Source organism: Tenrec ecaudatus, chromosome 1 (assembly GCF_050624435.1).
Source record: "Tenrec ecaudatus isolate mTenEca1 chromosome 1, mTenEca1.hap1, whole genome shotgun sequence".
Lineage (NCBI taxonomy): Eukaryota > Metazoa > Chordata > Mammalia > Afrosoricida > Tenrecidae > Tenrec > Tenrec ecaudatus.
In genome coordinates, this window is record NC_134530.1 from 125,997,540 (window position 1) to 126,023,376 (window position 25,837).

The window sequence follows — 25,837 nt, forward strand, 5'->3', positions numbered from 1 at the left end:
TCTCAACACAGCCACAGCTTGCGCTGCTGCCTGGGAGCAGAGACTAAACCCTTGCAGCTCCACTGGCGGGGATCCACTGACTCAGCTACATTGTTGCTTTTGTTTCCATTTCTTCACTATATCCCCCCTCCCCCTCCCCCCACAGGCTCAGTGGGCTTGCTTTTAAACCTTTTTTTCTCCTCTTTGTCTCTTTCTTGGTCTCTAACACTCTACTGCTAACCTCCAGACCAAGCTCCTTAGCCTAGGGCATTTACGCCTGGGCCACACCCATCTAGGTGAGCTCAATCCTGGGTAGCCAGCCTGAGGCTGGAGAAAGGCCAAGCGGGGCTGAGGAAAGGCCCTGCAGACTTCCACCAGAGGATACTCTGCTCAACTTCTTACTGGGGAATTCCCGCCTGTGTGCCTGGGGCATAAGGCAGCTCGGCTAACACTCCTCAAAGTTCCAAGCTGCTGTGGGAACCTCTGCCCAACCTCCGCAACACCAAAGCAGGCAACCCTTCTGGGTCACCCCCTGAGAGGGAAGACACAGGAAGAGAAAGTGGTAGGTTAATTCCAAAGTGAAATAAGCTATACGCAGTTGGAAGAAGCATTCCTACAATGCTCCCAGAGAGAGCCAGTACTCTTCCACTCCCTGGAAAATGGCACCTGGCTTCTCTAAAACAATGCAACGTAAACAGCAATCAGCCCCAACGACCTCAACAGAAAAACAAAAACAAAAAACGGGAGAAACAAAAGGCAATGGCGGAAGATGTCCTGAACATAATGACATGCATAGAAGAGGCAGACATTGAGCTTCCACAGAAAGAAATTTTCAGAATGCTACTTGGAGTCGTAAAGGATATGAGGGAAACAATACAGAAAAAGGATGAAATGATAGAAGAGGTTAAAGCCATAAATCAAAGAGAAATACAGGAGCTTACGGAGGAGATAACAAAAACCAGTAGCAGACTTACGGACCTCAAGAAGCGACTGGAGGAATTAAAGAACCGCATCAGTGACTTGGAGGACAGCCAAGCAGACTTTAACAAACGTGAACAAAAATCTAATAAGATCATCATAGAAGCTGAAGAAAACTTAAGAGCTATGTCTGATGCTATGAAGCGTAACAACATTAGAATTATTGGCTTACCGAGGAAGACACAACCAAGAAGTCATCTGCAACAATAGTGAGGGAATTCTTGGAGGAAAGCTTCCTCAGTTTAATAAATGAAAACCAGGTAACCATACAGGAGACTGAAAGAACACAAGCTAACTAGATCCCAAGAAGAAGTCACCAAGGCACATAATAGTTAAATTATCCAACTTTGAGGAAAAGGAGAAAATCATGAGAGCAGCTAGGAAAAAACAAGTAATCGCATATAAAGGTTCCCAAATAAGAATATGTTCAGACCTGTCAGCAGAAACTATGAAGAAAAGGAGAGAGTGGAGTAACATATTCAAAAAATTGAAGGAAAACAATGCAAACCCAAGAATATTCTACCCAGCCAAATTATCGATCAAGATAGATGGAGAAGTAAGAGTCTTCCCAGACAAGGAAAAACTCAAAGAATACGTTAGAAGAAACCCAGCCCTACAAAAGATCCTTGCCGACCCAGTATGGGCAGAAGAACAACATTCACCAAGCATAAATAAGAGACCACCACATAGAACAACCTCACCCAGAGGGCAAAAAAGAGAAAACAGACCTCAAGATAGCATTGACTTAAACATAGAAAGACTTGAAAGCCTGCTGAGGTAAACTTAAAAAAAAAAAAAAGGCAAAGGGGCATAGGGAAAAAGCTATGGTATAGAAACATTCCTGGGGTGAGGACCAGGTAATATGGCAGGGACCAGACTAAATACAGGGATACACATGGCAGACAACTAAAAAGGAGGTGGGGAAAGGGAAAAAAAAGAAAAGGGTAGCGGGGGCACAGGGCACTAACCCACCCAAGGGGAGGGTACTATTTGTGTCTCCACAGGGAAAGAGGGACCAGACTTCCACCTGATGCTCCAAGATGTGAATGCAACATGCTGGCATGGAGTAAGGAACCAGTAGAGAGGTCTGAGGGGCCAGCCCCAACACCAACTACTAAGTGGACACCTGCCCCTCCCCTCAGAAGAATTTATTTCAAAGAACGGCACTGAATCTACAGCTCCAGAAGAGGGACATATCTGATCGGAGCACATGGGAACAGATTAAGGGGGAGGAGGAGAGAGTGGAGCACATCATGGCCCACCAGGCCGTGACGATGATGTTCCCAATTAGAGCAGCCAGTCAACAGAGAGGACCACATAGCCGGCCCCACTATGAGACATGATGTCCCTCACTGACCCATTGCCCAGAAAGGGACAACACCAGAGACACAGTGTGGGAATTGCACCCAATCGGATCCCACCACACTGAGGCAAAACATTAAGGGGGTGCAACAGAACAGCAAGGGAATGGAGCGGCAAGCTCCCCAGGGAATGCTGAAGGTGGACTTTGGGGCCAGGGCGTGGTGCCCCAACAGACTCCACTGGAAAACACTCCTAAGGGCCAACAAACGATCCTTGAACTAACTACAAGCTTTTCTTTCTTATTGTGTTTTGTTTTGCTTTTGTCATTGGTTTGTTCTTGTTGTTTTGTTGTATATTGTTGCTTGGTTGTGCTCTGTCTTGTTTTTGTGCATGTTATTATCTCCTCAGGTCTGTCTAAATAAGATAAGCTGCATGAACAATTGGAGGAGAAAACAACAGGACTGATAGTTCCGTGGGGAGATGGGAGACGGGGAGGTAGGGGAAAGGTAGTGGTGTTAATAAACCCAGTGACAAGGGAACAACAAGCAATCCAAATCAGTGGTGAGGAAGGTGTGGGAGGCCTGGTTGGGCATGATCAAGGGTAATGTAACTAAGAGGAATTGGGGAAACCCTGGTGGGGACTGAGCATGATAGTGGGACAGGAGGGAAGTCAAATGAAATAGAGGAAAGAGCTGGGAGGCAGAGGACATTTATAGAGGTCTAGATAAGGACATGCACATACGCAAATATATTTATATATGAGGATGGGGAAATAGATCTATGTGCATATATTTATAGGGTTAGTATTAAGGTAGCAGAGGGACATTGGACCTCTACTCAAGTACTCCCTCAGTGCAAGAATACTTTCTTCTATTAAATTGGCATTCTATGATGCTCACCTTTCCAACACAACCACTGAAGAAAAAGTGGGTGAACAACTAAATGTGGTGAAGAAAACTGATGGTGCCTGGCTATCAAAAGAAATAGCGTCTGGGGTCTTAAAGGCTTGAAGGTAAACAAGCGGCCATCTAGCTTAGAAGCAACAAAGCCCACATGGAAGAAGCACAAAAGCCTGTGCGATCACAAGGTGTCAAGGGATCAGGAATCAGGCATCACCAGAACAAAAAATCTTACCATAGTGAATGAGCAGGGGAGTGCGGAGTGGAGACCCAAAGCCCATTTGTAGGCCACTGGAGATCCCCTTACAGAAGGGTCTTGGGGAAGAGACAAGACAGTCAGGGTGCAATGTAGCAATGATGAAAAATACAACTTACCTCTAGTTCCTAAATGCTACCTTCCCCTCCTTCCCATTGTCATGATCCAAATCCTACCTTGGAAGCCTGACTAGACCAGAGGATGTACACTGGTACAGATGGGACCTGGAAACACAGGGAATCCAGGGTGGATGATCCCCTCAGGACCAGTGGTGTGAGTGGCGATACTGGGAGGGCACAGGGAGGGTGGGTTGGAAAGGGGGAACCGATTTCAAGGATCTACATGTGACCTCCTCCCTGGGGGATGGACAACAGAAAAGTGGGGGAAGGGAGACGTGGGACAGAGCAAGATATGACAAAATACCAATTTATAAATTATCAAGGGTTCATAAAGGGGGAATGAGGAGGGAAGGGAAAAAATGAGGACCTGGTGCCAGGGGCTTGGGTGGAGAGCAAATGTTTTGAGGATGATGAGGGCAACGGATGTACAAATGTGCTTTACACAATTGATGTATGTATGGATTGTGATAGGAGTTGTATGAGCCCCTAATAAAATGATTTTAAAAATTAAAAAAAAACCTTTTTGTGTATCAAAAAATATGATCAATAAAGGGAAAAGACTATAAAAGGGAAAAGATCAATAAAAGGAAAAACCTGCCAAATACGAAGAAATAATTATAAATCATATCTGAAAAGCTTTACTATCTACAAGAGTTAAAGAAGTAAAGCAACAATAAAAATGGGCAAAGGATTTGAGTAAGCATTTCTCCCAAAAAAGACATAAAAATGGCCAAAAAGTACGTGAAAAAGTGTCCAATATCATTCGTCACCCGAGAGATAAAAATAGAAAGCACAATGTGTTACTACTTCACGCCCACTATTGTTACAGTTCCAACTCCTGGAGACCTGGTACATTACTGAACAATGTCCTGCAACAGCCTCACAACTGCTGTTATCTTTGAGCTCATGCTACCGCCACAGCGTCAATCCATCTCATTCAAGGCCTCTTTTCGATCCCCCAAGAAGTAACAGGCTGTCCACTTCTGAGCGATTACCCCTGGGACTCCTTTATGAATGGCACCAGAAGATTGTCACACACAAGACGGTGGTTCTTCGTAAAAATGAATCAGCAAGTACTGGTAAAGATGCTGCGAAATTAAATTATTCATGCATTGTTGGTAGAAATAGAAAGCAGAACTGTTACTTTACAATGGTGGTAAACAGATTAGTTTTTCCTCAAAAAGGTAAACAGCGTTATCAACTGATATAGCAATTCCATTCCTGTATATACAACCCCAAACAGAAAACAGTGACACAGCAGATACTAATGTATTGATGTCACCATTGTTTGTTATGCTGCTGCTACCAGATGCTGTGGAGTACGGCGGAACAAAACACTCCCCAGTCCCGCGACATCCGCACAGCCATTGCTGCGCCTGAGCCCGCTGTTGCAGCCAGTGTCCATTCATCTCATTGAAGGTCTTCCTCTCTTCCCCTGAGCCTCTACCGAGCATGAGGCTCTTCTCCAGGGACCGCCCCTCCTAATGACATGTCCCAAGTACATGAGAAACCCAAGGCATTGTTGATAGTCTTCACCAAGACTGCAATTCAAAGACATCAGCTCAGTGTTCCTTATTGTTTAATTTCTACATCATGTGAAGCGATTCAAACATTCCATACCTGGGGTCAGATGCGTCTTAGTCCTCAAGGTGACACCTTTTGACACTTTAAAGAGGCCTTTTGACCAATGTCATTGGACCCATAAACTATGATTATCCTTTCACTGTTGAAGACTAAGCACATAGTCCCTGCCCAAGTCATGCAACAGGTACAGCAAAGGAGCAGAGAATCCAACCCTGACCGCCTGGCTGCAGACCCCAGGTCTTCATCTTAAAACGATTAACTAAATAAGTAGCACTGCTTTCACTGTCAGGCCACCTGCCTTTGAAGCCCTGCTTTGTTAACTAGCTGAGTGACTCTTAGCAAGTTTCTTATCTCCAAGTCAGCTAACCCATCAGTCAAATGAAAATAATAGTTCATTATCTTGCCTCATGACAATGGGGAGAATGAAACAAAATATACTGTCTCTAGCACTTTGTGAGCACTTGATAGTTGTAGGCTATTTCTGAAATTAAGGAGCCCTGGTGGCACAGTGGGTCACTCATTGGGCTGTTGTTATTGTTGTTGTCAGGTTCCATTGAGTCAGTTCTGAACCATAGCAGTAGACGTGACAGAACAAGACACTGCACCAGTCCTGCACCATCCTTACAATTGTCCCCAGGCTTGAGCCCAGTGTTGCAGCCACTGTGTCAGTCCATCTCCTTGAGGCCCTTCCTATTGTTCGTTAGCCCTCCACTTTACCAAGCATACTGTCCTTCTCCAGGGACTGGTCTCGCCGGACAATATGTCCAAAGTATGTAAGATGAAGTCTTGCCATCCTTGACTCTAAGGAACACTCTGGCCTGCTTCTTCCAAGACAGGTCGGTTTGTCCTTTTAGCAGCCCATGGTACCTTGAATGTTCTTCGGCTCCATAATTTGAAAGCATCGATTCTTCTTTGGTCTTCCTTATTTGGTGTCCAACTTTCACGAGCCCATGGAGCAATGGAAAATACCATGGTGTTGGTCGGGTGCACCTTACTCCCCAAAGTAACCTCCTTGCTCTTCAATAATCTAACCAGGCCTGTGCAGCACATTGACCCAGTGCAGTGTGTCATTTGATTTCTTGACTGCTGCTCCGTGAGCATTGACAGTGGATCCAAGCAAGGCAACATCTTCGGGGTCAACCTTTTCTCTGTTTACCATGTTCCCTATTGGTCCAGGTGTGAGGATTTGAGTCTTTCTTTCACCCAGTTATCATCAATACTGAAGGCTGAAAACTTGATCTTCATCAGCAAGTGCTTCAAGTTCTCCTCACTTTCAGCAAGTAAGGTAGTGTCAACTGCATATCTCAGGTTAATAAGCCTTCCTCTAATCCTGATGCCGCCTTCTCCTTCATATAAGCCAGCTTCTCTGATTATTTGCTCAACATACAAATTGAACAAGTATGGGGAGAGAATACAAGCCTGATGCACACCTTTTCTGATTTTAAATCATGCAGTTTTCCCTTGTTCTGTTCACACAACTGTTTCTTGATCCATGTGAAAATTCCTCATGAGCACAATGAAATGTTCAGGAATTCCCACTCTTCTCAAGAAGATCAATCCACTGTTTACTATGTTCCACGCAGTTGAATGGCTTTACAGAATTAATGAAAGATGGGTAAACATCCTTCTAGTATTCTCAGCTTTGGGCCAAAATCCACCTGACTTTAGTAATGATATCCCTTATTCTATATCTTTATCGGAATCCACCCTGAACCTCTGGCAGCTCCCTGTAAATGTACCATTGCAACAACTGTTGGGTGATCTTCAGCAAAATTTTACTTGTGTGTGATATCAATGATATTGCTCTATAGTTTGGACATTCTGTTGAGTCACCTTTCTTTGTGGGCACAAATTGGATCTCTTCCAGTCAGTTGGCCAAGTAGCTGTCCTCCAAATTTCCTGGCATAGAGGAACGAGTGCTTCCAGCACTTCATCAGCTTGCTGAACCATTTCCGTTGGTATCCCCATCACTTCCTGGAGCCTTGCTTTCAGCTAATGCATGCAGTGCTGCTTGAACTTCTTCCTTCAGCACCATTGGGTCTTATTTATAGGCTACCTCCTGAAACGGTAGACTGTCAACTCTTTTTGGTCCAGTGACTGTGCATTCTTTCCATCTTCTCTTGATGCTTCCTGCATCATTCAATATTTTATCTCATCTTTCTCCAGAGGGGTGGCTGGTAATTTCGAACTGCTGACCTCACAGTTAGCAGCCCAACTCGTAACCACTATGCCACCAGGATCCTCCTTGAGGCTAACAGTTGGGCTGTAACAGACCACTGAAGGAAATGTTGGATTCATTCACGTTCTGTTGCTGCTGAGTGAGGAGGAATGGCCTGGGTAGGGGTAGGGGGACACTTTAAAGCTAAACTGACTCCCTGCAAAGTGTGTGCCCCCGCCAGCTGGCCTGTGTGACCCACACAGGGCAGAGTCAGGTTACACAGTTCCTTTCTCTCCTACTGTTTATGGTGCTTCTCTTTATGGCAGTCCTCAGTCTCTGAAACACAACCCATCCTGGCAGAGATAGCTGGCCTCCGCAGGCAAGCGCGGCTGGAGATGGTGGGAGGCTCCACAGGCATGTGTGGTCATTGCTCCCCTGACCAGCAGTAGGGACTCTTTCCTCATTTGCAACTCAAGGGCATCAGGCAGGGGACATAGGAGGAGGGGTTGCTTGTGACTAAGCATTCTGTATTTTCAGGCTCAATCAGCCCCGGCGAGGTCAAGGTCATTACCTCCATTCTCTAGAGAAAAGAGGTGACCACTAGAAATGAATACCGAAGACCCAACCGAAGTCCTCGACCTTCTTCCCTACCAGACACGGAGAGTGGGCAGCTCTGTGTCGTGTGAGTGGCCAGGCTGTGTGGCCCTAGCACGGAGGAAGAATCCAAGTCTTTCTCCATCACTCACGCAGCTCTGGAACAATGGAGGCTGAGACTCATGCCGCTCTTCTCTCCACTTCTGTGACCCTTCGACAAATGCCAGGGCCGGAGCGCAAAGACCAGTCCATTTGCACATGCAGTGAGTGAAAGTGGCGATGTGGCCAAGATGGTCTTGTAGCTGCCGCTGTTTACTGTGGGGAAAAAGGAATCATTTGAAACTGGTGGCAGTGCAGGAGCAGTGACTAAATGCTGGCCACAGCTCTCACAAAGGATGGCGCTGCCCTGGTCTGAGAGCAAGTTGGAGGGTGAGGAGAGAGCATCGATTTGGCTCTTTCTCATCTGAGCCCTTCTCTCTCTCTCTCTCTCTCTCTCTCTCTCTCTCTCTCTCTCTCTCTCTCTCTCTCTCTCTCTCTCTCTCTCACACACACACACACACACACGTTTCTTGGGTGGTGACAGCTCTTGGCACCAATGACAGTATGAGGCTTCAAAACACTGTCAAGCGGGCATGGTACCCCAGCAAGTGGGCTAGGTGCACTGCCCACTTCCCTCGGAACGCCCAGGGTTCTGTGGGAGGGGTCGCCACGGCGCCAGCCATAGCAGCTATGTTTACCAGCACTGCACTGAGAGCTTTACACACTTCATGTCATTTAACCTCGGCAGCAATCAGAGAGATGGAGTTGGGGGGCTCTTAAATCCATTTTATGGAGGGGGAAATGGAGGCTCCAAGAGGCAGAATAATGAGACGTGCCTAGACTGGACTCTGACGCCATTGCTCCACGTGGCCTCCTAGTGTGAACCCCTGCTTCCCAGCTGCAGCTGGGGGCTCAGTGCCTGAGCATGGCAACGGATGACTATTGGGCTTTAAAAAACCCGAGCACATTGAGGTCAGGCCACATCTTGCACGGCGCCTGCCATTGGAATGGTTTCAAACAGGCGTAAGACCTCCTCATACGCTTGACTTTCCCCGTGGGAGCAAACCACACTGACAGTTCACAGGTGTGAGCCTCCGAGTCCCTGGACTGGAGCTCCGAGTCCCTGGACTGCGCTGAAAGTAGATCCCCAGGGCTTGTTACATCGCAGTCACCTGGTAAAAGGCCTGCCCGGAGCATGATACCCTTTTAAGGGGCATCTACGATGAGATCAAACTGACAATAGCAACCGGAGGGATTAGCCAGGAACCTCCAGGGACAGGAGGTGGATGCTAACGAAAGTGAGAAGGGGCTACAACCAGAGCGTGCCTTCCGCGTTGCCCGAGTCCATACAGAGACGGTCAAATCGGTGTATGTTTTGCTGTGTATTTTCTCACAGACAGCAATGTGAAATAATGGGGGTGGGGGATAGAGAATCACTTGGGGACTTTGTGAAAATGTACATTTTGATTCAGTCTGCCTAGGTGGAAATGTAAATTCTCAGCAGGGCTGTGTGAACCTCCTCTTCAGCGTGCCCCTCCCCCCTGGAAGGACTGTCTGTATGGGTGGGGAGGCTCACTTCCTGCTTGTCAGCATTTCCAGGAAGTGTGAACCCTTGAGTGATCCCCATGTGACCTGTCTCAGGGTTCATGAGCTTGGAGGGTGTGGGGGAGTCCTTCCTCCCAACGTGACCAGGCAGTGAGACATTCACCATATGGGAGGAAATCACTGAATAATCTTAGCATATTCTGAGATGAGTCATCCTGACCTTTCTCATGTACTGTGGACAAGAAGATCCAATATGTGACTTCCTAATTCAGAGTAGACAGTGAACATGCAGAGACGTCCCCCAAAGTGCCAGGTGGTGGGGACAGCTGATCAGCTAGCCTCTGACCTTAAAGCTCTTTATGCAGAAATAACGTCATAGTGTTACCTCCTTTGGTCACGAAGTTAAACTAAAGCTCAGGTGAGCTACCTCTAGGAAGGAGTCCGCAGCAGCTCCCTCCCTCCCCAGTCCTTACTGTTCCTCCGCCTCTGTCTGGGCTCTCGGTGCAATGTAGTGAACAGCGGGCTTGATGGTGGTGCCTGTACTAACACACCTGCTGTTGACACTCTAGATGCTTTGCCTATGTCGCCCTCCCAGTAGCTCCTCCCTGTAAGCACACCCTGTCCTCACTTACTGACCTAGTTAGGTTCCACAGATCAGACTGTTTGGGAGCACTGATGCTCTGTGGATAGGGAGGATGACTACTTATAGCCCGCACTGCAGGGTGACTGCATCCTGACAGCGCTGCCAAGTCACTGAGAATCACGGCCCAGCCAATTTGACGCATAACCTTAACCATCACAGCCAGTGTTGCTCTCATTCACTACTGCCAGACACACATCATTAATGCACCAGCTAGCCAGAGAATAGAGTTGTTAATATGGTCCTAAATACAACACGTCAGATAATGAGGTAGTTGATAAGGGAGAAGCCGGTGTATGACTAGCTCTATTTAGCAAATGGTAAATTTGAAACTCAGAAAAGTTCAGCTGTGAGAGGATCACCCTGAGGTACCATGTTACACCTTGAAAGGAAACGATCCCTGGAGGTCACCTCATATCAAAACAATGAATCCCTTAACAAATTCCATCTTTTCTCTGTTTATCATAAAGTCTGTTGGGCCAGTTGTGAGAAATTTTTTTCTTTACTTGTGTTGTAATCAACACTAAAGGCTACAGTCTTTAATCTTCATCAGTAAGTGCCCCAAGTCCTCCTCACTTTTAGATGACAAACCAGGTAGTGTCATCTAAAAGGGAATCTTCTTCCAATCGTGATGTCGTGTTCTTGCCCATGTAGCCCGCTCCTCAGATTAATTGCTATGCATTTAGATGAATAAGCACACTTTCCGTCTTCTATGAGGCGTTCAGAAATTCCCTGAATTCTTTGCATGGTCAGCCATAGTTTCGCATGATCCACCCAAGTTGAATGCCTGTGCGTGGTCAATAAAACACAAACAAACACCGTGCTGGTATGCTCTGCTTTCAGCCAAGATCTACCAGATATCAGCAACGATCCCCTAGTGTCACACCCTCCTCTGCATCGAGCTTGCATTTCTGCCAACTCCTTGTCCAGGTACTGCTGCGGCCATTCTTGAATCTTCTTCAGCAGCCATCTGCTTCAGCAATATCGTTTGATAATGTCCCCCTACTCTGGTGGCTTTTCCTCTGTATGTGCGCAAGCATGGATCTCCTCCCGTCTCTTCCACGTTTCTTGGCCTCGATGAGTACGCACCTTCAGGGCCAGCGCTTGCAGAACGTAAAGGAGAGGGTCAGCACGAAAGAGGAAGGACCTCAAGCAAACGGACGGACAGAGGTGCAGCATGGGCTCAAATACAGAAACGAGGGCCAGATCGAGCAGGGCTGGGGAGCATAGGTCACTACGAGTGGGAAATGGCTTGAGACCACACACGCACACACACACACACACACACGCACGCACGGTTGTTTCCAAGCAGCCCTTCCACTGACCTGGTTCACCATGACTTGCACGCAGTGGGCACGGACACTGCACAGACCTTAGGCTCCTTAACTTTTCTGCTACACTTGACCTAGTTGATCTGTCCTTTTGTTCCGACTCCTCAAGTCTCTCCAACAGTCTCTGGCCTGTCTGCCTGTGGGTTCCTCCTTCTCCAGCCACCTGGACGATGCCTGTCTATAGGCCCTGGACTCAACCCACATACATTTCATAGTTCTAAAGCACTTGCTTCTTGAGCTTTCGTGTCTACGTCCAAATGCTCTGCAAAATGTTGATGGTGCCACCAACGCAGCACGCCCCAAACCCAACTCCAAACCAGAGCCAGCTGCTCCTCTTCCATGCCCATCAGGATGGCACTCTGACCAACCAGTTCAAACTGGAACCTTGGGAGCTAGCCTGCATCCCACTCAGTCACCTGCTCCCACACAAATACATACACAGCCAATCAGTCAAGGCCCAGAGACTGTATCCTTAAATAGCCCGCCTGCTCACCTCTCTTCCTCCCCGACTCTAGTCCAAGTCCTCATCCTCTCCTAGACTCTCCATAGCCACCCTGCTGGTCTCCTCGCTCCTGTCCAGCCCTTCTCCAGCCTGTCCCATCACTCCCCCACCTCTTAAAGTCCTTCAAGAGCTTCTGGTCTTCCATAAGTTAAGGTTCAGGCTCCTTAGCGTTGCTTCCCCCTAGTTCCCCACTTGATCCCACACCTCTCTGCCATCTTCTTCCTCCTTCCTCCTTCCTCCCTTTGCCCTAGTCCCGGCAGCCTCTTCCCTGGCTCCTGCCAGGGGTTCCTGCAATACCCTGCGCTGCTCTCCGCTCCTACCCTGACCAGATTATCTTGGGGAATTCCGCTATTGGCTGTAGAAAGGAAACACAGGTTCACAGCCTCCCCCATGCCTGGCTGTTGGGGTAACTTGGTGTTACCATAGTAACCGAGAGCTCACTCTTCTTTGCACCTATGTATTTGTCTGGAGCCAACTCTCCTTTCCCTCTGCCTCTCAGCATGCAGCTGAGACCACCCAGGAATCAGCCCAGCTTATCTCAACTCCTAGGAGGGAGTGGCCTCTCCTGGCTATTGGCAAAGTTACCAGAAACTTGGCTTCAACCCATGTACTTCTAAACAGGTGGTCTAGCTATTCTGACAGGAATGATGTGTTTTAAAGACAGGGAGAGATAGAAGCATAGATTGTCAAGTTGGGGGACCTCTCTGAACCCTAAAGGCCAGATCACTGGCAAGGGCATATTGTGTTGTAGTGTGTCCAGGGTGAGAGGGAAGGTGCTTATCTGCCTACCTGCCCACCTCAGGAATCTTGAGGTGTCCAAGCAGGCCTGCAGGAAGGCTGTTTGCAAGCCAGCTCGCTGGTGAAGAGGCTTTGGGGTTGAGGAAGTCAGCCCCATGAACTCTGGGAGGATCTATTGAACAGAGTGGGGGGTGGGGGCTGTCCCTAGCCTCTGCAGGTGCTCCCTGACCACTGCTGTAGGAGATGAGGCAGACTGGTACCTTGGCCTGAAGGGCTGAATGGTGCCAGAGAATATAGTTGGATTAGACTCTGTAGGGCTCTTCAGATGTCCTCTGATCCAGCACTGGTGAAAACAGGTCACAGGCCCAACAAAGTGACTGGAAAGGCTGATGTGTCAGGCAATATGAGGCAAACCTGTTACAAGTGGTCCTGCTAACAGCAAGGCCAGCCTGCTGTCTGCAGTGCTGAGTAGACCAGACAGGCCTTCAGTAGAAGCAGGAGCAGTGAGCTCCCTCCCAGGAGGCAGCCGCGGAAGCAGCCACGGGCATCAAAGTGGAACATAGAAAACAGGGCTGCCGTGGACGCTTTTAGACTGCTCACTGCTCAGAGGTGCCAGCCAAGCGCGCAGACGGGCTTAAGCCAGCGTGTGCATCTATTGAAGGAGCTCTGGCGGAACAGCAGGTTACACGTCAGGCTGCTAACCACAGTGGTTTGAACTCACCAGCCGCTGTCCGTGAGGCCTTCTCCTGTACAGGTTCCCGGCCTCAGCGACTCTAGGGAGCAGTTCCACTCTGTCCTCTAGGGTCACAGGGATGGTTAGGGATTGTGTCAATTAGGACATGATCGAAGTAAGGTCAGGGCAGGGGCACCGCTCAATCTATCAATTGCATCGCAGTCTGATGAACCCTCCTGGGTGTCATAAGCCTTGTTGTATAAGGAAGAGAGACCAGCAGCGTGTCATGCTCTCTGGCCCTTCACCTTCGGCTAGGGCTGGATCCTACATCTGGTCCCTCGATTTGTTGCACTGCTTCCAATGGCAGGAGCCATCTGTGGACTCCCGACAGTGGATTCACTGGGCTGACTACGGACCTCTGCATTCCCCAGCCCCTGCCCCCTGCGGTCTCTGCTCCATCATCCTGCTTCCTGTTCCACCGGTGAGGAGGAGACTGACTCGAATCGGACGGGACTCACGTATTTCTACAACTGTGTGAGCCATGTCTGGGTAGAAAGCCCGTTCTGTTTTCAGCATATACAGGCCTTGCTGGCTTTACTTCTCCAGAGACCCCAAGCCGACACAGCCACGATGAGTCAAAACTGACCTGCTGGCGGTGATGGCGCATCGATGGATTTGCTGTTGACTCGGCTGCACTTGCTGGGATAGGGGAGTGCCCTTCCCACAATGGAGGTGCCACAGCTGTGCCCCTCTCCCTGTCATCCTGTCACCCGCTCTCCATCCCGGCCTCTAGAACCAGAGGAAGCCCAGCTGAAAGGGGTGGCAGCCCGGCGGCACTCCCCCGCTGTGCTCGGCTTGGTCAGTGGGCTGTGTGAGGGGCCTATGGCCTGGAGCCGAGTGAGACTGGGCTGTGGTGTGGCCTTTCCCTGCGGCATCCCTTGGCTATTTCTAGCTGCACCTTCACAGCCTCACCTTCTGCGAGGCCCCGCAGGCTCTAACTTGCCAAGGGAACTTTGGAGAAGATGACAACCCTGGAACGGGAAGGCAGCAAGCAGTATGCGTAGAATCAGGGGGTGGCCACCTGCCTCTTTGGCATGGTAGAGGAGGTGGGCCTGCAAGCAGAGGACCCTCTAAGGAGCAGTGGGAGGGGAGGATGGGGAAGGAATGCTGCTGAGCCTCTGTTTGAGCTGTCTGTCAGGGGCCCATTGACTACTCCAACTGCCCTGAAAAGGAAGCGCCCTTCTCTCCGGCTTACAGATGAAGAGACTGAACCCGATTTGAATCTGCCCCCTGCCCAGGTCCATCTGGATGTGACTTATGGGTTGTTGTTTTGGTAAGCCTCATTCTGTCCCCTACACCGAGAGTCATGGCTGCCCCTTGTGCAATCCTCAAGGGCTGCACTCGAAAACCACCCGTCAACAGAGACAGTCTCTAACCTCACAGGGCAGCTCTACCGCGTCCTCTGGGGTCTCTATGAGCGGGCCTCCACTGGATGGCAGTGAGCGAGGGGGCATGTCACCTTCAAGGGGACAAAGATGAGGCTCTCTGCTCCCACAGGGACATGCAGTCCCGCAAGCCCTACACACGGTCTATCTGAGTCCAAGTGAACCGACGGCAGTGATTTGTGTGCCCCTCAAAATAGTGGAAAACCCAAAGAGCCACCACAAAAAAACCTTGCACTGCCATCAAGTTGATGCCACTCACAGCAACCCTGCAGGGTAAGGTAGGACTGCCCCGGTGAGTTTCTAAGACTAACTCTTTACAGGAGTTGAAAGTCCTATCTCTCTCCTACCACCAAGTGGCTGGTGCTTTCCAACTGCTGACCGGGCAGCCACTGCCCCAGGGCAGCCACTTCCCCAGGGCTCCAAGAACTCAAGTACTGGGGAAAGAAATGTTCAGAGCTGGCCCGGGTTTGCTTGAGCCCTTGAAGCCAGCCTCCCTACCATCTCCCCCCTCGCTGGTCATGCTCTCTCCTGGGGGCCCTGCTGGGGGTGGAGGGGCGGCTCACACTCCTTGGCCTCCCCTCCTGTCGGCATGGTAGCACAGGTGAAGTCATCAGTTGGGGCTCGCCTTTGTCAGCGTGAGAGGGCGTGGGCAGCAGAGCTCATGAACTAATTACATATGGGCTGCACCCTCCCCCCACTCTCATTTTTAAACCCCTGCACAAAAGAACCTTCTTTTCCCTTCAGCCACTTTCCCAACCCACTACTCAGCCAAAGCATCAACCCCAGAAAACGACTGCCACGACCCCAGTGCCAAGTCCCACCCCCAGAGCACGGACACATGGTACCTAAGAAGAGCCGATGGTGGGATGGCCTCGCCAGCCTTCCCCTGGGAGAAGGATGAGGCAGGCCTGCTGTAGCCAAGGTTCCAGCTAAGCTGCTCTGGCCTGCGGGTCGGCAGGAGTCCGGATCCACCCAGCAGCCATGGGCCTGGGTGTGGCATTTGGTTTTGATGTTAACCCCAAGAGGTTAAGTGTTTGACTTCTGACTGATAGGTCCGTTGTTTTAGTCCACTGGTCTCTCGACGGGAGAAGAGTGTGGCAGCTTGCTTCTGTAACTCCAAAACCCAAACCAAACTCACTGCCATCAAGTCAATGCAGAGTCATAGTGACTCTATAGGACAGGGCAGAACTGTCCCCAGGTGTTTCCTGGACTGCAACTCTTTATGGGAGTAGAATGCCTTGTCTTTCTCCCAAGAAGGGGCTGGCGGTTTCTAACTGCTGACCATTTGGATCACAGCCCAGTGCAGCACAACTATACCACCAAGGCGTCTGTGAAGATTGTCAAAACTCAGACCCACTACCGTCGGGTTGGTTCCAGCTCATGGTGACCCTAGAAGACAGTGGAACTGCTCCATAGGTTTTCACAGCTGTGAATCATTCCGGGAGCAGACAGCCTCCGCCCTCTCCTTGGGTGCCATTGATGGGTTGTAAACACTGATCTCCTGGTTCACAGCCCAACACTGCACCCACTACGCCACCAGCCTTGGGGACCCCAAGGGGCAGTTCTACTCTGTCCTGTAGGATCCTATGAGTTGAAACTGATGCCAATGAGTTTGGGTTTCTTTTTCTCTTTTGGAGTGTTCGTGATGGCCCAGCCGCATTTCAGAGCATCTTCACACACACCGTACACATGAAGAAATCGAGGCCCACAAGGGGTTCCTAACTTTGCCTGGTTCTCAGTTTACCCAGAATCTTCCAGCTCTGATGCCGGGACCCTGGGACTTGGACGTGGACAAGCGCCTTGCAGCCACCATGTTGGCAGCCCTGCCTGAGTCAGATGGCCTTTCCATACTGCTTGCGCAGGGTCTGGCCTCACAGTCAAGGTGGTCGCTGCTGGTGGTGCCATCGAGTCGTATTTCCCACTCACGGAGCACATCTGCCTGTCGGGCTTCCTTGGCCCCGATCTTTAGAGAAACGGTTTTCCGGGCCTTGCTTCTGTGGAACATGAGGTGGTATCGAACTGACAACCTTTGAGTTAGCAGCTGAGTGCTTAACCGTTGTGCCTCCACCCTCCTTCAGCCAAGAGCAGGGCCAGGAAAAGAGGTCGTCTCTCTTGACTCAGACCCACGCTCTTCCCATCCCCTCTGGGGTCAGTACACCTCAAAAACTCACTTCCATCCCATCAATTCTGACTCAGAGTGACCCTATAGGACAGGGTAGGACTGTCCCAATGGGACCCCTAGATTGTAGATCGTCATGGAGCAGAATGCCTCATCTTCCTCCCTCGGAGCGGCCTGTAGTTTCAAACGGTTGGCCTTGAGGTTAGCAGCCCAACTTGTAACCCACCACCCTCCCCAGTCCATCTAAGGGTCCAAATGAAAAAACCCGAGCCGTTTGCTGTTGGTTTGATCCCAACTCACGGCCCCCCATGTGTTGCAGAGTAGAACTGCTCTATAGGCGTCTCATGACTACAAACTCTGGGAAGCAGATCGCCAGGCCTCTCTTTGGATGCACCTCTCAGGAGGGTTCCAATCGCCAGCCTCTCTAGGTTAGCAGCAGACTACTTACTCATGTGCAACCACTCAGGGGCCCATGAGTCTGACTGCACGTCACCCTGTTCAGCTTGTGGATCCCATCCCACGTTTACAACCAGAACATTCTTAAAGGCCTCTTTGTCCAGAGGTGCCACTGCCACATATCTGCATTGGACTTGAGGGTCCTGAATGGACCACGACAGGCTAAATATAGATTCCCTTGGGCATTGGCCTCTCCCCTCCTGAGCAGCAGATGGACACGAACAGCAGGCAGGAGGAACAATGGCACCTCACACCACAGCAGGGCTGGAGCACCAGCTCTAAACACTCACCGAGAGCCTGGCAAATATTTTGATAATCTTTCCCCGACAGGATTCTCCGGGGGGAGAACAAATGGACACAGTAGGGAGGGATCCTTCCGCCGACTTCCACAGGAAGAAACATTACATCAGAAAGGGGGCTTTTAAGGCTCAGCCCTTTGGGGGGACAGGAAGCATATTGCTCTCCTTACACAGGGTCTGGCTTAGTGCAGCCAGGTATGTGGGCAGCCCACCGGGGACGCTGGCGGGCGGGTGGAAGAGGGTTAAAAAGTTAGAGCTGGACAGGACAGGGTTGGGAATCTGACCTAGCTGAGACCGGGCTGCCTCGGGCAAATGCCTTCAGCCCTCTGCTCCTCAGTTTCCATGCTGTCCAAGGGAGACATGGGAGTGCTGGCTTCCTGCGCTGCCTCGAGGGAATCAGTCACGGGAAAGTCAGGAAAGCCGGAGGACAGGACAAGACCGGCCCCATGAGCGCCCCCCTTCTATTGGAAATAGCTGGTAGGCTGTGTTCTTCTCCATTGCTGGCTCCCTTATGGGGCTCTCACCCCTAATGCCCCCCCGCTGGAAATGGAGGGAGAAGCCTGAGCCACCAGTTGCCTTCTTGCCACAAGTTCCACCTGCTGAACCCACGTCAGGAGCTCCACATCCCTCAGGTCCACAGAGATGCAGGGCACGCCCTTCCTTCACTCTGCTCTCATAAAGATCATGCCAGGTGATGGACGTCCCCCAAAAGGAAGGGCAACAAAAACCCCAGGGCCGGAAGAGACACTGCGGAGACGGGGCGGCGCCCAGAGCAGACAGACACAGGGTGTCACGGGAGGCAGTGGTCTCCGGCCGTCTTGGCCTACCTCCTGCTCGCTCTCTTTCCCCGGCCAGGGCCCCCCTGCATTTTTGCCTTCACCAGGCTGGAATTTTCCTCCAGGGCCCAACATTCTTCTGGTGATTCACGGGTCAGGCAGTGGGCACCGAAGGCAGAGCAGCACTTCCTGTGTCCCGGAGCCACCAGTCACCTCCATACTGGTCTGCGCTGAGGGAATCCTTGAGTCACCCATGGGCAGGGCAGGGCCTGGACCTGGCGGCTGGCAGGGACCTGGCACACAGAAGGGCCTTGGTGAGTGAGCAAAAGAACTCGGGGCACGCAGGAGCCTGTGGCTTGGGGTGGGGCAAGGTGTGGACACCCTGCTCCGTCCTTCATCCCCGAGCTCTCCTGAAGGGCCTATCTGACCCACACTTGAGGAGTGAAATTCTTAGGTTGCAAAACATTGGAACCAACACACCGCCCCTCGTACCCACCCAATCCCCTTGAGCACCCACACCAGCGCCACGATCCTTGCTTCACACAGCTCAAGGACCTGGTTTGCTATTATAGGAAGGACGTGTGTGTGTGTGTGTGTGTGTGTGTGTGTCCGGAGCGGGACGGGGGTAGAGAGCAGGGAATGTTTCTGTAAGGATGGAGAATGTTGACCAGAAATCCAAGAATTTGTACCAGAAACAAACAAACAAAAAAATCCCAAACCCATTGCCTTCAGGTCATTGGAACACACAGGAGCCTTGTAGGACAGAGTAGGCCTGGCCCCCGTCGGGTTTCTGCAACTGGGACTCTTAACAGGAGCAGACTGTCAGGTCATTTCCTGTGGAACTCTGAGTGCCAGCGCTCCTCCTGGTGAGCCACAGCGGGACCGTAAAAACAACGAGCCATACCTGCAATGGAGGAGCTCTTCCGGGAGATGGCCGCTTGTCAGCACCGCTCAACAGCGTGTGGACAGCAAAATCCAACCGGGAAGGTGGATGCGTTCATCAGCCCACCTGTCCCTACTGCAGACAACCCAGGAGCCCCTCTGTCAATTGCCTGTCACACGAGTGCTTTTGGAATTTGTCGGTATCACTGGTGCCGGCGTGCTTCCAGGTTATCTCGAGCAGCCCACAGGAGCAAGCACGCACCTCAGACTTTGATGGGTCAGGACTGGCTCAGTGGATGCTCAGGCAAGAGAGCGGGGAGCTGTTGAAGAGCCCGGCAGATCTGGGGGTTCTGCTCATGTCCCGCTTGGAGTTGGATGGCATCACAGACGCTGACAGCACTACCCGGTAGATGATCCAGACATGTTCTCTCCCAGCTACGGCAACTGCGTACTGTAAAGGTCAAAACACATTAACCAGTACGCTGACGGGAAGGGGCTGATAGTTGGCAAAAATGGCTTTATTCTATTGAATCAATACTAAAAAACGAACTTCCTTATTTAAAAACCACAGTAACACCAGCTGCAATCTACGCGGTCTCCCCTCGGCACCTCAACTGAGCGACTCGGGCTCAGGCTAGGCTCAGGCCAGTTCTGCACAACAAGCTGAACCCTGTTTCCAGAGTCGGTACCTGGCTTTAAGCAATGGCAGTGTCTGCCTCTACTGAGCAGGCTATGGCCACTGGGCACTGAGGTCCCTGGGCGCAGTGAGACCCTTGGGCTCTGTCCCTGATTTGCAGGCAAAGAGCAGCAGGGAAGTCAAAACACTTCACTGAGACGAGGTCAGATCGCCCAGTACTGCTTGGAAACCACGCAGCGGTCAGTGGCATGGAACCGACTGTGGTGAGGAAGGCAGTCGCAGCCCTCGCAGCAGCGATGGGCATTGTATTCGTTGAGCTTGGCCGCAGCTGCCCCCACAGGAAGGAGCCGGAGTGCCTGCCCCCACCCGGTTTTTAATTTCAAGAACATCGCAGCCCCCTCACGAACACCCATGCTCTGATCACAGTCAAACAGGCAGCTACCCACACACTTCAGAGGCTTCAGACAGGGCCCCAGTCACGCCTGGAAGTGTGGTCTGCTGGGAGGCAGGCTGACAGGTCAGTGAGGGCTCCTGCTCTCCTTGGGCCAGGGCTGGCCTCCAGGCTCTGCAGCACACCAGAGCACACAGACAGGCTGCTCAGACGCTGGGTCCACGCAGGCTATTACATTGTCAGAGGGGATAGGATTATACAGTCATTCTGTGCGGAGCGGGACCTCCTACGTCCAAAAACCAGAAAATCAAGCTTTCAAATCATTGGACTTTAGAGGGCAGCTGTGTGTGTGTGCGTGTGTGTGTGCGTGTTGGGGCTTTTACAAAGTGAACCGTCTCTGCAGGCTCTCCAGTGATATGTACGTGTCCTTACAGGGTAGCTGTGAGTCAAAATCAACTCCATGACAATGCTTCCTCTTTGGGTCAGGCATGGGTCAGGCCAGGCATTGCCTGTTCTGTGGTGCTTCTACTCATACGGACTCACCCATGTGCTTAAGACATCTTCATGAGCAAACCACAAAGCCCTTGGCCCATCCGTAGGCACAGGCTCCCTTCAGGGTGGTGAACAAGGCAGCAAAGATCCTCTGCCACTGAGCTGATGCTCTAGTTGGGAAAAAGACAACATGTAGACCCAATACAAACCCAGGAACCATCGGTGCTGCCAGGAAGAGAACGGCAGGGCATGAGCTTGACCTTCAATGGTTTTAGCAGAATGCTTGGGCACACTCAGTTTTCATGTTAAAATGAAACCTTCTGTTCTTCGGTTCACACCAGTCTCATTTCAAGGGCTCGGTGGTCCCATGCAACCACCTTGGTGGGCGGCTCAGACAGAGAATATTCCCATCACCGCAGACATTTCTACAGGGCAGCAATGGGCTGGAGCATGGGTTGGGAAGTCAGGCAAGGCCTCTGAGAGGAGGTGCCTGGATGTTTAAGACATGAAGATGAGAAAGAGCCCTCCTGGGGACAGGAGGGAGGGGTGTGTAGAGAATTCCAGCCCTCTAAGGCTAAGGGTCCAATGTAGGCATGAGTTTGGCAAGTCTGAGGAACAGAAAGAAAGTTGGTGCGACTATGTAATGAGCTGGGGCGGAGAACAATGAGTTCCAACGCCATGATAAAAACTAACTGCTAGCCACTGAGTGCTTGCTAGGTCAGCCACCCGTGTCCCTGCTGGCTGCTATCCTGGTAGCGCCCACCTCATGGTGGCCTTACGCACAGCTGACCCATCACGTGATGAGCTGCAGGTCAGATCATTGTGCTCCAGAAGGTTTTTATGGGCTTATTTTCAGGACAAACAGATCCGTGTTGGAAGAAGTAAGGCCAGGGTGCTCCTTCGAGGCAAGGATGGAGAGGCATCATCTTACCTGCTTTGGACATATTGTCGGGCGAGATCAGCCCCTGGAGCAGGACATCATGTCTGATCAAGTGGAGGGCGGTGAAAAAGTGGGAGCCCCTCAATGAGATGGACAGACACAGTGACTGCATTAATGGGCCCGGGCATCGGAACAATTCTGAGGTTGGTGGAGGACTGTGCAGTCTTTCATTCTCTTTTGCACAGGGTCGCCACGGGGGGGGGGGGAGCGGGGACAGAGGAAGGGACTGACTCGATTGATAGTCCCTAACAGCAACAACAACAATTTCCAGAAGAGGATCATTAGGTCTTTCTGCCTAGTCCTTCCTGAAACCAGTTCAGCCACAGCAGCACACAGACCCCCACATCAGACGCACGATGGCTACGCAACATGCCCACTTGCTGGGGAGGAGCTGTCAGCTGCCTGGGAAGAGGCTTGGTGGCACAGAGGTTAAGCACCTAACCAGAAGCTTGGTGGTTTGGCTGCTCCACAGGAGGAAGAAGCGGCCGTCTGCTTCACAATGACCAGTCCTGGAATTCCATGGCGGCGGTGGCGCTTACACCCTAGTCGTCGTCGTCGGCACTTTGGGTTGTTGGGTCAGAATCAGCTCAAGGGCAGCGGGGTTTGCGTGTCAATAGAGGGTCAGAGAAAAAGAAGACCCTCAACAGGATAGATGGGCACGGCGGTTGCAACAATGGGCTCAAATATAGCAATAATTGTGAAGATGTTGCAAGACTGGATAGTTTTTGATTCTATCATGTACACGGTCACTATGGGTTGGAACCAATTCTATAACACCTAACAATAACAATCACTGAGAAAACCAAACTCGCAGACATTTAGCCAACTGGTACTCAGAGGGAATCTATAGCACAGAGTAGAACTGCCCCAGGGGTTTCCAAGATGATGCATGTTTACAGAGTAGACCGCCTCCTCTTTCTCCAGAGCAGTGGCTGGTGGTTCCTTGTGGAGACCTTCTGGTTAGCAGCCCAAGACATGGCGGAGCCCCCTGTGGGACCACCAGAGCTCTCAGAGGTGCTGTTATCCTTCATCTACATACAAATGAGACTGAAAGGTAAGAAGATTCGGGATAGTGGGTGTTGTCTCCACCGCATGTCCACCCTAAAGGAAAATTAGCTGGCTATGCCACCGTAAAGGGCTTGGAAAGAAATCGGTCACACGTTAGACACCTATGAGGACAACCCAAGGCTGGGCATGCTCAGACCCAGGTCACCTAGACACAGGTGAAGGTCAACCTGGGCACACACAGGGCACCAGCAACCTCATGTCACACATGCACCTGAACTCAGCCACTGAGATGGGCCAATACCCTCAACCACGACCCTCTAGCAAGTGGGGCAGGAGGAGACAAAGAGCACAGCCAGAGGGCAGGCAGGGGGATCTCTGCAGGCCTGCAGGCACACAGCCCCTCAGGGCTTGCTCTCTCTTCCTTTTTTGGTTAGGACCCCATTGCTTTTGTGGCCATCTCTTAATGGCCATTTTTCCATGAGATTTTCCGTGCTCCCCTGAAGTAGCCATTTTCAGTCGCTAACTTTCCCGCGTGCTCTCTGAGACTATTACCTGAAACTTCCCCTTCCCTCATAAGAGTTACTTGGGTTTACAAAAGTGCTTCTGCCGTGTAAATTCTTTCAGGGCTGAGAAACAAGAAGAGAGGAAGCCGCCCCAGAAACTAAGGAGTGCCTTGCACATCATGCTGAAGGCACACAGACAGGGAGGAGGGAGTGCTGGGATTCAGCCGAGGGGCGCTGTGGAGTGCTCAGCCAGAGGCAGCACTGGCTCGGAGGGACTCTATTTGCACATGACCTGTGACTGGGAGTCTTTGCTTGCCAGTAAGGAGGATGGCCTAACCTGTTACACAGTGCATCCTCCCCCCTCCACAGCGAGCAGCCACGCCACTGTGGCCCAGGCTAGGGCAGCAGCAGTCTCTGTTTTTATTTTGTTTTCATAGTTGACTTGTCTTCAAGGACTTTGGCAGATAAAACAATGCATCTCTTCTTTCCTAAATGAATAAGACTCGCACGCATCCACATTCCTTGCTTTAACTGCTCCAAAATTCCACAAGAACACCCCAGCAGCGGAGCTGCAGCAAACCTAGTTTTTGCCAAGTCTTACCTAAGCCCTCTGAGGTATCTTTACTGCGGCCTCTAGATGGTTATCAAGTTAGGCCAGTGACCTGCCTACCACACCAAAGCCAAACTCACTGTGTCAGCCAATGCCTGCCGACCCCCTGGGAAGGGGGAGAGCTGCCCGGTGCATGTCTGAGCTGTGACCCTTACAGGGAGTAAAAGCCAAAGCTTTCTCCCCAGGTGACCTGCCTCCCTGACCTCTCTTAGCTGCAAGGGCAGTCTTGTTTCGATGACGCCACTGCCAGGTTCAGGAGGGCCTTGACTTTTTCGCAGTGATGGAGGTGCTGTGAGGTGCCTGCGGGTCATTTTAAAACCGACAGCAACTCCATGTGACATTTTAAAACCGACAGCAACTCCATGTGGCCTCTGTGCGTCCCAGGTTCCCCTGTAAGGGCACAAATCACAGACCTCCCAGGGAGACGTGCCTCAGAGGAATCCACTCTACTAAGGTGCTTCCATTAAATAGCCCTCAGTGGTCTCCCCCTCATCCAATTGCAGGTCAGTGGAGGAAGGGCGAGGTGGCCCAGTGCCAACCTCTCTCCCACCCACTGCTACCTTCCCCTTCCCAGAACACAGCGGCCTGTTGGGGGGTGGGGGTCGGGGTACGGTTTCAAGCCCATGTTACAATCCAGCAGCCCTTCCCACAGCTGGCACCCCTTCCCCCCGTGTCATGTGACAGGTCATTTCACCTCACTGTGGCCGTTTCTCTCCTCACTAAAATGGGTGTTATCATTGCTGACTGTCGTTCTCCCTCCTGGCGAGGAGAGTGAAGTAGCGGGAAGCCTGTTAAACCCTCCAACGGGCACTGGGTGAGACGGGGTCCTGGCGGAGTAGTCCCGAGTTAGACTGCTTAACCATCAGGTCAGCACTTTGAAACCACCAGCCAGCAGCTCCTTGGGAGGAAGACCAGGCTTTCTGCTCCCACAAAGAGTCCCTGCCTCCAAAACACACAGGGACACTTCTCCGCTGTCCCAGGCTGGCATGAGTTGGCATGGACTCAGTGGTAGTGAGTTTGGTTTTTACAGTGTAATATGACACCATGTTCTCACTGGAAGAGGGGCGAGGAAAGGAGGTGGCAAAGCCCAGTCTCATCTCAAGGCTGTGATAAATAAGGATCCCAGTATGTTTACCCCGCCTGACTTCCCCCCTCCACCCCCATCCCCAGCTCCCAGCAACCCCAGCAGCCTCTGCAGGGTAAGTAGAGGATCCTCTGATGCTCCAGGTCCTGGCCCAGAAGTTAGTTACCTGGGAGGTTGGATCAACAGCACCTCACAGATTGCGGCTGCCTCAGCATTTCCCAAGCTCTGCTACCGTCTGATCCAGAAGCTCTTGGAGCGGAATCCACAGGAATCCAGACTTCCTCAGTTTGGCCCTAGGAAGTTAGTATCACTCGGGGGAGGCTGGGGCTCTTCTGGCCTGCGGCTGGAGCGTGAGCCAGCTCCTTAGCTCTTCCTCCCTGACTAAGGCCACCCACCCCACCCAGAGACTCTGTAGCGTCAACAGTTGGCAATTTGATTCCAAACACCAGGGCTGAGTTCCCTGATATGCAAGGGCAGTCTTCTGAAGAGGCAGGCAGCCGGTCCACGGAGCAAAGGCAGGTCTTTCCTTCCCCCCCTGGGTAGTCCATCTTCACTCAGAACAGCTCCCTGGGCCGAAGAGAAAAGCCCTTTGTGACTTTTATGGCCTGGTTGTCCAGGCCTTTCTACCAAAGGGGAGTTCAACCTCCCAACCTCTGGCCAGCAGTCCAGCATTGAACCGCTAGATTCTAAAGCAAATAGGGCAGGATGTAACGATTATTGAAAATATGTAACATTTATTTTAAAGCACTGAAAGTCTATATCTCAAAAAGATGTTTTTTCTGTTTTCTTAAATTCCTGCCTTCTGGAGATGTGCCGTCCAGCGACGCCGTGTGCAGCAGAGGGAAGGAAGCCCTGCCC

At 51.3% G+C, this 25,837-nt stretch overlaps 1 long non-coding RNA gene across 1 annotated transcript; it reads right to left on the reverse strand.

Annotated features, from left to right (window-relative positions):
* Positions 1-177: 177 nt before the first annotated feature.
* On the reverse strand, positions 178-25,375 carry LOC142457192 (uncharacterized). Its single transcript, XR_012786128.1, has 3 exons — positions 25,146-25,375; positions 19,337-19,765; positions 178-8,184 (listed from the first exon to the last, which is right to left on the reverse strand). It is a non-coding gene; the product is annotated as an uncharacterized LOC142457192 (long non-coding RNA).
* Positions 25,376-25,837: the final 462 nt, after the last annotated feature.